This window comes from Cherax quadricarinatus, chromosome 54 (genome assembly GCF_038502225.1).
Source record: "Cherax quadricarinatus isolate ZL_2023a chromosome 54, ASM3850222v1, whole genome shotgun sequence".
NCBI lineage: Eukaryota > Metazoa > Arthropoda > Malacostraca > Decapoda > Parastacidae > Cherax > Cherax quadricarinatus.
Genome location: NC_091345.1, coordinates 9,133,064 through 9,149,069, shown reverse-complemented (window position 1 = coordinate 9,149,069; position 16,006 = coordinate 9,133,064). Strand labels below are relative to the sequence as shown.

At 42.2% G+C, this 16,006-nt stretch overlaps 1 long non-coding RNA gene across 1 annotated transcript in view; it reads left to right on the top strand.

The window, feature by feature from the left end:
- The window catches only part of LOC128699099 (uncharacterized), a 223,367-nt gene that overhangs the window by 161,772 nt on the left and 45,589 nt on the right, over positions 1-16,006 (top strand). The gene's annotated exons all lie outside the window — the stretch shown is intronic.

The window sequence follows — 16,006 nt, the reverse complement described above, 5'->3', positions numbered from 1 at the left end:
CAGAGATGTAATTCTACATCACCTCATTCAAAGCTCAGTCTTATAAACAATACTCGGTTAACATCCAAGGCAGTAAATGTGATGTTGCCATACCTGATAGGCACTTACTAGATTCCTCAAGTTACTTGCTGATCAACCTGGCTGAAGTGTATACCTTGGTTGTGTGCGGCTAACACCAAGACCTTGGTTGATCAGGACAACAACTGGGAAGCCTGATCTGGGACCGGACCGCAAGGGCGGTGACCCCCGAAATTGTCTTCAAGTAACCTTCAAGTAGTGTATACCTTCTATACGATTTGCACTCGTAGACAAGTCTCATGCAGACATAATACATACATGACTTCTCAAAAGCCTTCGATAGGTGTGACAATGATACAAAAATAAGAGCGCGAACGTATTAACTGGAAAATTGAACCCAAAGAGCAATAGCAAAATGCATCCAGAGGCCTCCACCGTGAACAATTCTGTACTCCAAAATACGGTACTTTCCGCAATACTCTTTTTCATTGCTTTATCCGACAGACAAATTATATAAAACCGTAACTAATTCCGATCACAACCTAATCGAAGTCCAGACGTACATGCATAGGGGTACTGATCAGCAGAATGCATGTACCTGTGAATGTGTCTTCACAAAATACAACTTCAACAACAAGAACATCAACTGGGACCAGGTAAACCATGTCCTAAACGAAACATGTTGGGAAGATGTCTTAAATGACATGAATCCAAACCAGTGCCTTGAAAGGATCAACTTCCTGGTAGCCGAAGCATGTTCTAGGCATATTCCCCTAAGAAAGAAGAAGAGCAGGATTAAACTGGAGAGAAAAAGACGCTCCCTCTACAGAAGACGACGAAGAGTCACTGAGCTCCTCAGGAGTGCTAGAATATCTGATACACGAAAGGAGGCGCTGACCAGGGAAGTGGAAACTATCGAACTTAAGCTAAATGACTCTTACAGGAACCAGGAGAGGCAGGAGGCGCTTAAAGCTATTAGTGAAATTGAAAGAAATTCAAAATATTTCTTTTCATATGCCAAAAACAAGGCAAATACAACATCTAGTATCGGGTCCTTACTCAGACAGGATGGGGCTTACACAGATGACAACAAGGAAATGAGTGAAATATTGAAATCCCAGTACGACTCTGTGTTTAGTGAACCACTAATCGGTCTGAGAATCGACGACCTAAATGATTTCTTCATGAATGAGCCTCAAAACTCCATAAATGTATGCCAGATTTCCGACATTACCCTAACTCCGACAGATTTCGAAAAAGCCATTGACAACATGCCTATGCACTCAGCCCCGGGCCCAGACTCGTGGAACTCTGTTTTCATTAAGAACTGCAAGAAACCCCTCTCGCGTGCCCTAAGTACACTATGGAGGAGGAGCTTGGACATGGGTGAAATTCCACAGTCACTTAAAACAACGGATATAGCCCCACTCCATAAAGGTGGCAGCAAAGCATTAGCTAAGAACTATAGACCAATAGCTCTGACGTCCCACATCATAAAAATCTTTGAAAGAGTGCTAAGAAGCAGGATTGCAAATCACCTGGATTCCCAAAATCTGCCCAATCCAGGGCAACATGGGTTCAGGCCAGGTCGCTCCTGCCTCTCACAACTACTGGATCACTATGACATGGCCTTGGATGCACTGGAAGAAAATCAGAATGCAGATGTAATATACACAGACTTTGCAAAAGCATTTGACAAATGCGATCATGGCGTAATAGCCCATAAAATACGTGCTAAAGGAATAACTGGGAAAGTGGGGAGATGGATCTTCAACTTCCTAACAAATCGAACACAAAGAGTAGTGGTCAACAGAGTTAAATCGGAGGCTGCCATAGTGAAGAGCTCTGTTCCACAAGGCACAGTACTCGCCCCCATCTTATTCCTTATCCTCATATCAGACATAAACAGAGATATACACCACAGCACCGTATCATTCTTTGCGGATGATACTAGGATCTGCATGAGGCTGTCATCTGCTGAGGACGCGGTTAACCTCCAAGAAGATATAAACAAAGTTTTCCAGTGGGCAACGGTAAACAATATGATGTTCAATGAGGACAAATTCCAACTACTCCGTTATGGAAAACTAGAGGAGATAATAACTAGAACAGAGTATACTACTGACTCCGGCCATACAATAGAGCGGAAAAATAATGTAAGGGACCTGGGAGTAGTAATGTCTGAGGATCTCACTTTCAAGGATCACAACAGTGCCACGATCGCACGTGCAAAGAAAATGATAGGATGGATAATGAGAACTTTCAAAACGAGAGATGCCAAGCCCATGATGATCCTTTTCAAATCACTTGTTCTCTCTAGGCTGGAATACTGCTGTACATTAACATCTCCATTCAAAGCAGGTGAAATCGCAGATCTAGAGAGTGTACAGAGATCCTTTACTGCACGTATAAGTTCTGTCAAGCACCTTAACTACTGGGAACGCTTGGAAGCACTTGACTTGCACTCGTTGGAACGCAGGAGGGAGAGATATATCATAATCTACACTTGGAAAATCTTGGAAGGAATGGTCCCAAATCTGCACACAGAAATCACTCCCTACGAAAGTAAAATACTGGGCAGGCGATACAAAATGCCCCCAATAAAAAGTAGGGGCGCCATTGGTACACTAAGGGAAAACACCATAAGTGTTCGGGGCCCAAAACTGTTTAACAGCCTCCCATCAAGCATTAGGGGAATTGCCAATAAACCCCTGGCTGCCTTCAAGAGAGAGCTGGACAGATACCTAAAGTCAGTGCCGGATCAGCCGGGCTGTGGCTCGTACGTTGGACTGCGTGCGGCCAGCAGTAACAGCCTAGTTGATCAGGCCCTGATCCATCAGGAGGCCTGGTCATGGACCGGGCCGCGGGGGCGTTGATCCCCGGAATAACCTCCAGGTAACCTCCAGGTAACGTACTAGAGTTAGCCACGCCCATGTAAAGTCCCTTTCTTATTTCCACTGTCTCCTACCCACCCCACATCATCCTAACCACTCCCACAATCTCACATCCACCCTACAGTCCTCCTCACATCTCCGCATGCTTCTATCTACCCCCAAAAAGTGTACTGCCCACCCTTACAGTCTCTCATAATCTACTACCCACTCTCACAGACTTTCACCCTTATCCCATTCCCGCAGTCTCCCATCCACCCCATAAGCTAACTTTTCCCATAGCCCTGATCCACTCCCATAGCCCTGACCAGCCGGGCTGTAGTTTGCACACTGGATTGTGTGCGGCCCTGAACCACCGCAAGGCCTGGTCATGGACCGGGCCGCGGGGGCATTGACTCCCGGAACACCCTCCAGGTAGACTCCAGGCACTTACAAGTACCTGGGACTGGATAGTAAAGTTACACCAGTGGCAAGTACTTCTCGTAAAGAACAAAAAAGGCACAATAACGTGACTGGAACAATACACAAATAACCCGCACATAGGAGAAAGAAGCTTATGCTGACGTTTCTCCTATGTGCGGATTATTTGTGTACGTCTCGTAGTTAGAACTTCGCATATAATAATAGATATGCTTTTGATATTTGTTTTTTGCTGCCTCCCTCCACCTATCTGGAACCTCACCTGGCCATCTCGTAATTGTAAACATATGTAAAGTCAAGCACCCACCAGTCTGACAAAGAACACTTATGTACGGTTCAGTACATTTATTAAAGAAAACGTTTCGCCAGAAATGGCTTCGTCAGTCCTAATGAAAAATGAAGATACTCTCGGAGAAACGTTTGTCTTAATATATGTCCTAAACTGCATACAAGTGTTCTTTTCCACAGTTCGTCAGTATCCCCATGTCATTTATAACCCGCCAGTGTATACACTGTCGCATACACTGCTGTGTTGAGTTAGACACATGTGCAACATCTGGGTATCTTTACTTGTAGACGTTTCACCATCCAGTGACTTCATCAATACATCTTCAAGTAAAGACACCCGGATGATGCATGTGTCTCTAATTCACCATCTTGCCGGTACTGAATACCACTGATATTCAATATATACTGGTGTATAACCTCTAAATGTATCGAGCACTCAGTTGATGTTGAAGGACTGATGCCGTACACATCGTCCACCTGTAGCTATGGGAAACAGCACATTGCTAGTATTTCCTGTTTTGTTAAATAATAATATTAAAAGAAAGGTGGCAGAGGTACTTAACAAATGAAACCAGTTATTTTTTTAATACTATAAAAAATAAACATTACACAGCTTCATTATTAATTTTATTTATTAATATTATTATTATTATTATTATTAATTTTTAATAATAGTAATATAATTACTATTTATATTAATAGTAATATGTATTATTATTATTATTTATTAATTAAAATTCATGGAGGAAAAAGAAACCCGAAGGGGAGAGGGGAGTCATACAATGCTTGGGAAGGCAACTCTAAATCTCTGAATCAAGATCTCTTCAACAGCATCAAGGATCCTCCCAAAAAGGTAATTTCTTTCTTCTTCTGTCGATTCCTGGTCTCTGTTGCACACCAATCCTTGGAGAACCTGCATCATGCTAGACTTGACTTATTCTCCTGCTGACTACTTCATCCAGCAGCACAATAAACAGTAACAATAAAGAATATGAATAGTTTAGAAAACTGACAAGTTGATAAATGAGACACTTGCAACATTTGGGTATGTTTATTCCGTGAACGTTTACCTCAAACTACTCCTTCTCCTCCACCTTTCTCTGTTATGGACTTAAGAAGCCATTGACGAAACGTTTCCTCAATAAAGACACCCAAATGTTGCACATGTGTCTCATTTATCAACATTAAAGCATATAACGTCACAGTACCGTGGCCGGTACATTTTCCCCGGACTTATGAGAGGTCTATCACTCTTCTCTCCTCTCCCCCATCCCCATCCGTACTGTCTTTAGGTCTTCTCTTCTCACCCCAATTGTGATTAGACAAGATAAGATAAGATTTCGTTCGGATTTTTAACCCCGGAGGGTTAGCCACCCAGGATAATCCATGAAAGTCAGTGCGTCATCGAGGACTGTCTAACTTATTTCCATTGGGATCCTTAATCTTGTCCCCCAGGATGCGACCCACACCAGTCGACTAACACCCAGGTACCTATTTACTGCTAGGTGAACAGGACAACAGGTGTAAGGAAACGTGTCGAAATGTTTCCACCCGCCGGGAATCGAACCCGGGCCCTCCGTGTGTGAAGCAGGCCACCGGGGCATCCAAGACAGACCGAAACATAGTATTAAGATTCCTCTCCTGATTGCAGACAGATTTTTACCATCACAAAGGCTTAGAAGGACGAGAGAAATCTCATATATATCATCAGTACGTGTCTGCAGTTGTTAATGCGGATTGACGTCGCTCTGTGCGACTCTGTAAGTCATTTGACAGTGACGTTACTTTTGTCTTTATTGAAGATTTGTATGTGAAGTCATGCAAAATTCACTTGACGTCATGTGATTTAAACAAGAGGCAGACTCCAGGTAGGTAGGCTAATAATAAACAGTAATAATGCTAATTAAAAGCCTGTAATGAAGCGGACTCGCTGTTATTACCTTATGATGTATTCCGTTGCCTGGTTTCAGATATACTGGTTTCAGGTATACTCAAGTGACCTGTACATAGGAGAAAGAAACTTGTGACGACTGTGACTAATGCTCCAGTCGGACCGAAACGTCGCCCTAAGTTTCCTTCTACTATGTGCGGGTTATTTGTATATTGTTCCAGTCACGGTAATGTGCCTTTTTAATCTTCGTTACTCTTATAATCTACGGAAAAGCGCTGTATGGGTCTTACATCGCCTGGGAAATAGTGTGAGGAATATCATCAGTTATTCTTGGGAATAAGTCTCATATTCCAGATATGAGCCTATATTGTCGTGCTCCTCTGTATTCACATGCTCAGTGTAGCAAGTGTTAATAGACAGTGTAGGAAGCGGACGGGTGAGACCCTCAAGAGGTAAACCCACATAAGGTACTGAGTTTTGCTGGTGTCTATATTTTGTATGCTGCTGCTTCGTACATTATTTTTTAGTGAATGGTTCGTCATACTGTTCAGTCAAGCTGTTCGACTGCTTTGTTGGTGGAGAAGTTGTATTATTTAGGGACTTATTGTCTAAGTCGAGTCTAATCTTACTGAGACATAACGAGCACTTAGAGTACATACACACATTCTCATACAAACTTTTACATACTTGTATTATTCATGTACCTGATATCTCATCATAGCTACGTACCAGTCGGTACTTAAGGGTCAGGTGACCCTACGCGGCGCGCGGATAAGACAAATCGAAAAATATGGAAAATGAGTTTTGTTTACAGAAAAATCCCATCGCAATACGATAATGTGCCCCAGCACTACACGATAATATGTACAATTTAACATTAAGATAATTGTATACCAAGTTACAAAACCAGAAACAGACTAGATGCTAGAAGGGAATCAATACCTCAAGGGAGGTTCCTTGATGCTGGTGAGGGGCTCCTGTTCTAGGGAACTGGATCTGTGCTCCAGTTCCCTGAACTGAACCTGAATGCCTTCCATCACTCCTACCAGCTTAGCCCCCCATGATTATAGAGGGGAATCAATAAATTGACTTAATATTCTCTGGAGATGTCTGTACTTCATAGATATCGCATTTTGTAACATTGCTACACAAGGAGTGAGCAACACGTGACCATGACCACTGTAACAACAGTTAGTTTCAAACAGGACAACAGTCTTCGAAATGTAGTCAATATTCTGAGAAAGATGTCAGTCCAGTTATGGCTGAAGATATTAACAAGAGTATACTGGATGCAATGACTGACAAGATTTTTACTGAGTTCACTTTCAAATGGAAACCCCTCAAGGAAGGTGCCTTGATGTTGGTGAGGGGCTCTTGATTTAGGGAATTGGATCTGTGCTCCAGTCCCCCGAATTAAGCCTGAATGCCTTCGACATTCCCCCCCCCAGGCGCTGTATAATCCTCCGGGTTTAGCGCTTCCCCCTTGATTATAATAATAATAATTCAAATGGAACAAACAAGTGAAATAAATGAAAACTGTGTACGTTGTTCCCCCAAAACAGGATTCATTTCCAGTGCCTGTTGCTCTGTCTGAGAACATGTTCCAACGCCTGTTGATCTGAAGGAATTGTTTACAAGTGAGTCCATGCTTGTTAAACAAGGGCTCATGAGGGAAACATACAAGACGTCTCATCTCTCGCCTGGACCAGTCCTGGATAGATCTGTCATTTCAGCAGAGCCTTCAACATAGGAGGGATGTGGGTGGCCTTACTGTTATGTACAAGGCCAATATTGTCAAAATACCACACTTGGATCCACTTCGAGGACAGCGTGAAACAAGCTTCTATGCCACAAGACGGGCAGAAAGCCGCAACTTCACTCTGGCTGTACCCTTCTCCAGAACATCACTCCATCTGAGATCGTACATACCCAGGATGACTCGAGTATGGAACACATTCGTACAGCATAATGATATCAACGAGATAAAGTCAGTTGATCAAATGAAAATGCTGGCCCACAGATGGCTCCAACTTCATCCTGTTCCTACTTGTATGTCTCATAACAATAAAAATGCTTTCAAATGAGCTGATGTAGGTAACAGCTCTTAGCTTGCCAATAAAGTTAGGAATCCTTAACCTGTAATATAGCTGTCAATAAAGCTAGGGATCCTTAACCTTGTCAAACCCTGTGTAAAAAAAAAAAAAAAAAAAAAAAAAAAGTCTTAGTTGAGGAATTATATACGCAGTCGGTGATGCAGTGAATATGCCTAATGAAGTACGCTTTGTCATAGTTCATAGTTGTTGGTTTTACTACATAGTTTACCCTGAGGCAGAAACAAACATTTGATGACTTTTTTAATCTTATATAGAATATCGTTTAGGAATTTCGTTAAGGAAAGTTTAGTTTCAGCTACCTTCTCCAGCCAGTGTTGGAGAAGATACGGATCTCCTGAGTCTTTTGATTTATTAAATAAACATGGAATTGCTTAACTTTTTTTTTTTGCATCCATCACCTAAATAATAATTCTAAAGATGTCATTGTTTATGATAATCAGTCAAACAAAACCCTGATGAATTCATCAGTATGAATATACTTTTTGCCTGCACGATATTTGGTTCTTATAAGACTGCTAAAGTTATCTCAGCAGGAAAAAGCGATGCCATCATAATGCTTAAATAAAATTAAACTTTCCACACACACCCACAAGCTTTTAGCTTCACTGAGTCAGGTAGATCCGCGGAGACTATTCAGGCCGCTGGACACGATGTTGTAGTAGTTATTTATTACTGAGGACCAGGCGAAACACTACGTCGAATTAAGATTACGAATATCCACAGAAGAAACAACAAAATCATCTTTTTACATAAAACCTGAGATGCTGACACCAACACAGCACGTCTGCCAATTTCATAGTCTGCGGATTTATTTTCATGAGCAGAGCTGGATGGGAATGGAATTAGACCCGTCTCAAGTGGGGTTGGGAACTGCGGTAAGGTAAACTAGAACCCATAAAAAAAAATGCTGAAATTCATTAAATGTTGCTGCATCAAAGCTCAATGTGCAGTACTGCAATGTACATACAAGTATCCAAAAATGGTGTGCACGAGTGCATGTACAGATTTCCGTGGTGTCAGTTAACCAGAGACAGAAATGAAAGATCAGTGAAACTCATCGTTTTCGTTATGTACAAATAAGAATACTTTGATTTTGCACTGAACTGTAATTATTATTCAGTACCATTTTTAAATTTATGTTTGCATTTTTAACTATTACCAGATGACTCTTGTAGGTTTAGTGCTTCTATTTTTATTATAATTGCTACCTGAACCAATACTAAAAAAACGCAGAATGCTATTGGGAGTATTTGGCGTGTGATGAGTATGTTACATTTTATTCGAAGTTCGTCGTACAACCATTTGGCATGTCCTCTCGACCAGTGAACTGGCAGTTTAGAGTGTAGCAGTTCTGGGGCTGCACTGTTGAAGTTATTGACCAGTTTATCCCGACAATCACGTGGAAACCGACTACTTCAACCAAGGTGACATCACTTCATCTTACCCGACTGAGTGACAGACTTCTGTTGACATTGGCCGTGACCACTACTGCTGTGAGTGACTTTGGATTGTACCTTTTCACTCTGATTTATTTTCTAATCATTAATATTGTATGTAGTGTATATATTGGCGAAAGAGTACATGAGTAAAGTTTGCAAGTTTGCCTCGCCCGTGTTCTGTTCTACTGAATGTTTTGTTTGCTTAGTTACGACCATGTGCTACAGGCCTATAGACTACCACTTGTGTACGTAATAGTATATTACAAACTTATAACCTTACTTTACAATCTAGTAGTTATTAATAATATTAGTGGGATTTTTTACTGTATAGTTTTAAACTATGTTAGTGAGGTGTTATGGCTCACTTGAAACAAATTTTGTACTGAAAAAATTCAACAAAAAAGTTTGTGTAAACAGTACCATTTAACACGTCACTATTTTTTACTTGTCATTAACGCAGATAAACTAATTCAAAATTTGTGTTTAAACTGTAAAAAATTTGTCCTACAGCAATCTTATATAGCTCGTTGGAAAGTTGATTTCATTAAGAAAGTTTTATAATAGGCCATCTTCATGGAATTGTAATATTAAGTAGAATAAAAGACAAAACGTGATGCAACTATGTTGGAATGGCAGCCATATTAACTTTTTGTGCGGCCTGACAGAGGTAGAATCTTTAACGTAGTCTTTCAGTTTTTTCTTTTAAGAAAGAATCCGTTGGGAGAAATTCTGTTACCATTATAGGTTTGCCTACAATTTTACTAGACTATAAGCGCAGTTGCCAACCACTTGGATTCCCCAAAACTGCACAATCCAGTGCAACATGGGTTCAGAGCAGGTCGCTCCAGCCTCTCGCAACCACTGGTCCAGAATGCAGACGTAATATACACAGACTTTGCAAAAGCCTTTGACAAGTGCGATCATGGCGTAATAGCGCACAAAATACGTGCTGAAGTGGGGAGATGGATCTTTAACTTTCTAACCAATCGCACACAGAGTAGTGGCCAACAGAGTTCAATCAGAAGCTGCAAGTGAAAAGCTCTGTTCAAGGCACAGTACTCGCCCCCATCCTATTCCCCATTCTTGTATCAGACATAGACAGAGATGTAATCCACAGCAGTGTAATCCTTTGCAGACGATACTAGGATCTGCATGAGACTGTCTCTATTGAGGACACGACTAACCTCCAAGAAGATATAAATCAGGTTTTTCAATTGGCAACGGAAAACAATATGATGCTCAATGAAGACAAATTCCAGCTACTCCGTTATGCAAAACTGGAGGAGATAATAACTAGAACAGAGTATACTACAAACTCTGGCCATACAATAGAGCGAAAAAATAATGTGAGAGACCTGGGAGTGGTAATGTCTGAGGATCTCACTTTCAAGGATCACAACAATGTCACGATCACAACTGCAAAGAAAATGATAGGATGGATAATGAGAACGGTCAAAACAAGAGCTGCCAGACCAATGATGATCCTTTTCAAATCACATGTTCTCTCTAGGCTGGAATATTGCTGTACATTAACATCTCAGTTCAAAGCAGGTGAAATTGCAGATCTAGAGAGTGCACTGGGCAGGCGGTGCAAAATATTCCCAGTGAAAAGTAGGGGCGCCATTGGTACACTAAAGCACCGTAAGTGTCTGGGGCCCAAGACTGTTTAACAACCTCCCACCATTCATAAGGGGAATTACCAATAGGCCCCTGGCTGCCTTCAAGAGGGAACTGGACAGATACTTAGTCGGTGCCGGATCAGCCGGGCTGTGGTTCGTACGTTGAACTATGTGCGGGCAGCAGCAACAGCCTGGTTGATCAGACCCTGATCCACTGGGTGGCCTGGTCGTGGACCGGGCCGCGGGGATGTTGATCCCCGGAATACCCTCCAGGTAGACTCCAGGCAGGTAGACTCTGCTCGACTGAAGACACCCCTCTCCTGCTCTATTCTTTGCTTATCCCCGCTTCCCCGCACTCCTTACCTGAAAGTTTGTTAGTTGGAGCACACAACGGGCAGGAGACAGCAATGATGGAGGAAGGAGAACGCTGACAGTAGTGGACGGAAGAGACGGCAAGATAATCCAAGGAGTCCACTCTAAGCTTGACCGTAAAGGAGCGTAATGCTCTGTAAGTACTATGCTATCGATTCTTATTACGTTCTTCCGACACAATTTTTCCCGTTCCATGTTTGGAGTGAATAAAGTGTAAATGTTTAATTCATTGTGGTTTAATTAAGCTTAATTAGAGGAGAGAAACATACGCCTCTCGATATATGAATCTTTGTGTACCAGTAACTTGTGATTTGTATTATGGGGCAGAGAGAGTGGTAGTACCTTTGATAGGCCTTAGAAATGAGTTAAGATAGGAAAATAACTCTTAGCCTGCAAAATAAACTGTACAGAAAAATAAAAGAAATTAAACAAGAGCTTGAAGTCGAGGAGAGTGGAGAGAAAGAGTCAACAAAACAACGTCTGTTTCGTACCATCACTGCGCACCAGCTGGGAAAAACACGCGACTCAGTTACCGGCTAGCATTAAAACCAATACGAGTACCTTCCTATCAGGTTTAATAGATATTTGTCGGTGGCTGTAGTAACTGATGAATGTGTTGCCTACAGATATGCAAATGACGCAATAGTTAACTCCCCCGCGAGGTTTGAGGTTGGACTCGCCTGCAATGGTGCAGTGTTGCCCGGGTGGATAAGAGAACACAACTGGGCAGTGTTGTGTCAGACAGTGGCGGGTGAGGGTGTGTTGCTCAGCCCTCTGGTTCCCACCCACATTCAACCGTGTCCTTAAGCATTCTTATATGCCATTTATGGGTGTTGATTAGTGGTGGATCCTGTGCCGTTCTACGTTGAATATTCATGTAATTAAAGGTTAATGATACAAAAGCCGTGTGAAACTCGCCACTAGTGTATTTTGTAGTGGTGGATTCCAACACTTGTGCTGCTGCTGCTGCTCCCGAGTGGAATAAATACTTCTGAAATATTTCCATTGCCAGCGCTACCATGAATTATAAACATTGAGGAGGTTCCGTGTGTGTGGAGGCACGACACCAGGGGCTTGTTTGCAACGTTCCCTGCACGATACTGTCGCTTCAGTTCAGGTGAGCTTGTCTCAACGTTTAATGATTGGTGCTTTGAACGTTGGGGGTGCAAGGTGGCCACAACGTTAGTGTTGATGGTGCAAGGTGGCCACAACGTTAGTATTGATGGTGCAAGGTGGCCACAACGTTAGTGTTGATGGTGCAAGGTGGCCACAACGTTAGTGTTGATGGTGCAAGGTGACCACAACGTTAGTGCTGATGGTGCAAAGTGGCCACAACGTTAGTGTTGATGGTCCAAGGTGGCCACAACGTTAGTGTTGATGGTGCAAGGTGACCACAATGTTAGTGCTGATGGTGCAAGGTGGCCACAACGTTAGTGTTGATGGTGCAAGGTGGCCACAACGTTAGTGTTGATGGTGCAACGTGGCCACAACGTTAGTGTATTGATGGTGCAAGGTGGCCACAACGTTAATGTTGATGCAAGGTGGCCACAACGTTAGTGTTACAAGTTTATTCAGGTATGCACAAATAGTTACATAGATTGCCATACATAGCAGCTTATGTGTTAAGTGGCCACTTTATTAGTGGGACGAGAGTACAAAGTGGGGGTCACAGTATTAATTGTATAAAGTTGCAGTGTAATGACAACAGTAATATAGTAGCCACAACAGTGAGGGGAGGAAGTGGTGGTCTGAGAGGTAGTGGGGTGCTAATTAGTGGCAATAACGTAAGCAGAAGTACAAAGTGGTGGCCACAATGTAAGCAGTGGCGTGCAAAGTAATGTCATCAAAATTAATCTGGATACAAAATGGTGACCTCAGCGTTAAGGAGGGCGTAAGTGGTGACCACAAAGTTAGCGAGGCTGCAAAGTAGTTTACACAATATTAAGGTGGTAGTGAGATGCATACGAGGTAGTGGCCACAATGATAGGAAAATACCAGTTCCACAGTCACTAAAAACAACGGATATAGCCCCACTCCATAAAGGTGGCAACAAAGCAGTAGCTAAGAATTATAGACCAATAAATAGCTCTCAAGTCCCACATAAAAATCTTTGAAAGAGTGCTAAGAAGCGCGATTGCAAGCCACTTGAATTCCCCAAATCTGCACAATCAAGGGAAATATGGGTTCAGAGCAGGTCGCACCTTCCTTTCACAACTACTGGGTAACTATGATATGGTCTTGGATGCACTGGAAGAAAAACAGAATGCAGATGTAATATACACGGACTGCAAAAGCTTCTAACAAGTGCGATCATGGTGTAATAGCGCACAAAATGCGTGCCAAAGGAATAGCTGGCAAAGTAGGGAGATAGATCTTCAACTTTCTAACCAATCGAACACAGTAGTGGTAAACAGAGCTAAATCGGAAGCTGCCATAGTGAAAAGATCTGTTCCACAAGGCACAGCACTCTCCCCCATCCTGTTCCTCATTCTCATATACATGGACAGAGATGTAATCCACAACACTGTCATTCATCCTTTGCCGAGGATACTAGGATCTGCATGAGACTGTCGTCTGTAGAGGACACGGTTCACCTCCAAGAAGATAAACCAAGTTTTTAATGGGCAACGGAAAGCAGTATGATGTTCAGTAAAGACAAATACCAACTACGTTATGGAAAACTGGAGGAGATAATTAAAACTGAGTATACTTCAAACTCTGATCACACAGTAGAGCGAAAAAAATAATGTGAGGGACCTGGTAGTGGTAATGTCTGAGGATCTCGCTTTCAAGGATCACGACAGTGCCACACTCACAGCTGCAAAGAAAATAATAGGATGGATATTGATAACTTTGAAAACAAGATGCCAAGCCAATGATGATTCTTTTCAATTCACTTGTTCTGTCTTGGCTGGAATACTGCTGTACATTAACATCTCCGTTCAAAGCAGGTGAAATTGCCGGTCTAGAGAGTGTACAGAGAACCTTTACTGCACATGCAAGTTCCATCGAACACCTCAACTACTGGGAACGCTTGGAAGCACTTGACTTGTACTCGCTGGAACTCAGGCGAGAGATATATTATAATTTACACTTGGAAAAATCTTAGAAGGAATGGTCCCGAATCTGCACACAGAAATCACTCCCTACGAAAGTAAAAGACTGGACAGGCTGTGCAAAATACCCCCAATGAAAAGTAGGGGCGCCATTGGTACACTAAGAGAAAACACCATAAGTGTCCGGGACCCAAGACTGCTCAACAGCCTCCCACTATGCATAAGGGGAATTACAATAGGCCCCTGGTTGCTTTCAAGAGGGAGCTGTACAAATACTTAGTCGGTGCCGGATCAGCCGGGCTGTGGTTCGTACGTTGGACTACGTACGGCGAGCAGTAACAACCTGATTGATCAGGCCCTGATCCGCCGGGAGGCCTGGTCGTGGACCGGGAGGCGAGGGCGTTGATCTCCGGAATACCCTTCGAAGGTAGACTTCAGGTAGGTGGCCACAACGTTAGTGAGGTACAAAGTGGTGTAAACGAACATTAGTGAGGTACAAAGTGGTGTAAACAACGTTAGTGCAATGTGAAAGTATGTAAGGTGGGGGGAGGGAGGAATGTTCAAGCATTTTATCTTCAAATACTCTTTCTTTGGGAGGGTCGCTGGCGCGCACGTTTTGTTCGTACTGGAATTATGTTGGAACGGTAAAGTATCATGTTACTCTTTTGTTTTGTTTTTTCGTTCTTGTGAATGTTTCACACTGTGTACGCTTCTGCTTCTTTCAGAATTCTCTAAAAGATCAGAGAGTACGTATTGTTTTTTTTTTTTTTTAGGGGAGAGTGATTACTAGTTTTTATTTTATGTATTTTAAACGTATCTGTTTTTTAACTCTTAAAAAGAGCTCCTGTGCATTGATGTCCTCGACAAGTCCAATTCATGCAAGGAATGATTAAGCAAGCACACCCGCGGCATTGATCTTCTGCCCAACTCCTGCACGGGATATGCACGTCGGTGTGTACACACAGGAATCGGTGGCAAATTTGTGATGGGAAATTTAGGTGTCGATTTTGGAGCAGAAGGCTTTACATTTGCTAAAATGTATTATGATTTGGCAAACAGACGTTGATCAAATACAGATAATCGTTAAACCTTAGTAATACACAAGTGATATTCCAGGTACTGCTTCTAGACTGTTGTATACCTCTGCAAAAACAGTGATAATGTGCGTGTGTGGTGAAAGTGTTGAATGATGATGAAAGTATTTTCTTTTTGGGGATTTTCTTTCTTTTTTTTTGGGTCACCCTGCCTCGGTGGGAGACGGCCGACTTGTTGAAAAAAAATATATATATATATATAATTATATTCAATAAGATCATAGTAAAATATGCAAAATAATCACTGTGAGAGAACAGTGCATTTCCAAGCAGGTTGTCAATCCCACAGCCTTCATTTGCTCAGCTCTATTATCTTGAACACATCTTAATAAGGCTGAAGCAATGACCACCTCAAACCTGCTACTTCAAAGCGGACTGACTGATCACATCTTTACGTCTCCACTGATTCCGCTGTCTCCATTTGTAATCACCTCTGTAATCGACTGAAGAAGGTTACTGTGTAGGCGAAACGTTTCGGAGATATACTTAACTGTTGCACGTGCATTGCTCTTTTTCTTGTTGGCATTGTGTGTCATTACTGTAATGATATCAGAATTGAGGTACATAATCTGAGGTCTTGCTAATGCTATATAGAGCTGTAAGCCTCTGGACTCCTCGGGCTTATACTTGTTGAGCTCTATGACCCTTGTAGGGTTAGCACTTCTTTTTTATTATAATACTTGTTGATATAAATCAAAGTAATGTGTTAGCCTTATTATGCACGCTTAGGCAGATTTGTGTTGGCTTCAGATTACCACTTACCATAACCCCCAAGTCCTTTTCACAGTCTTGGCGGTCAAGTCT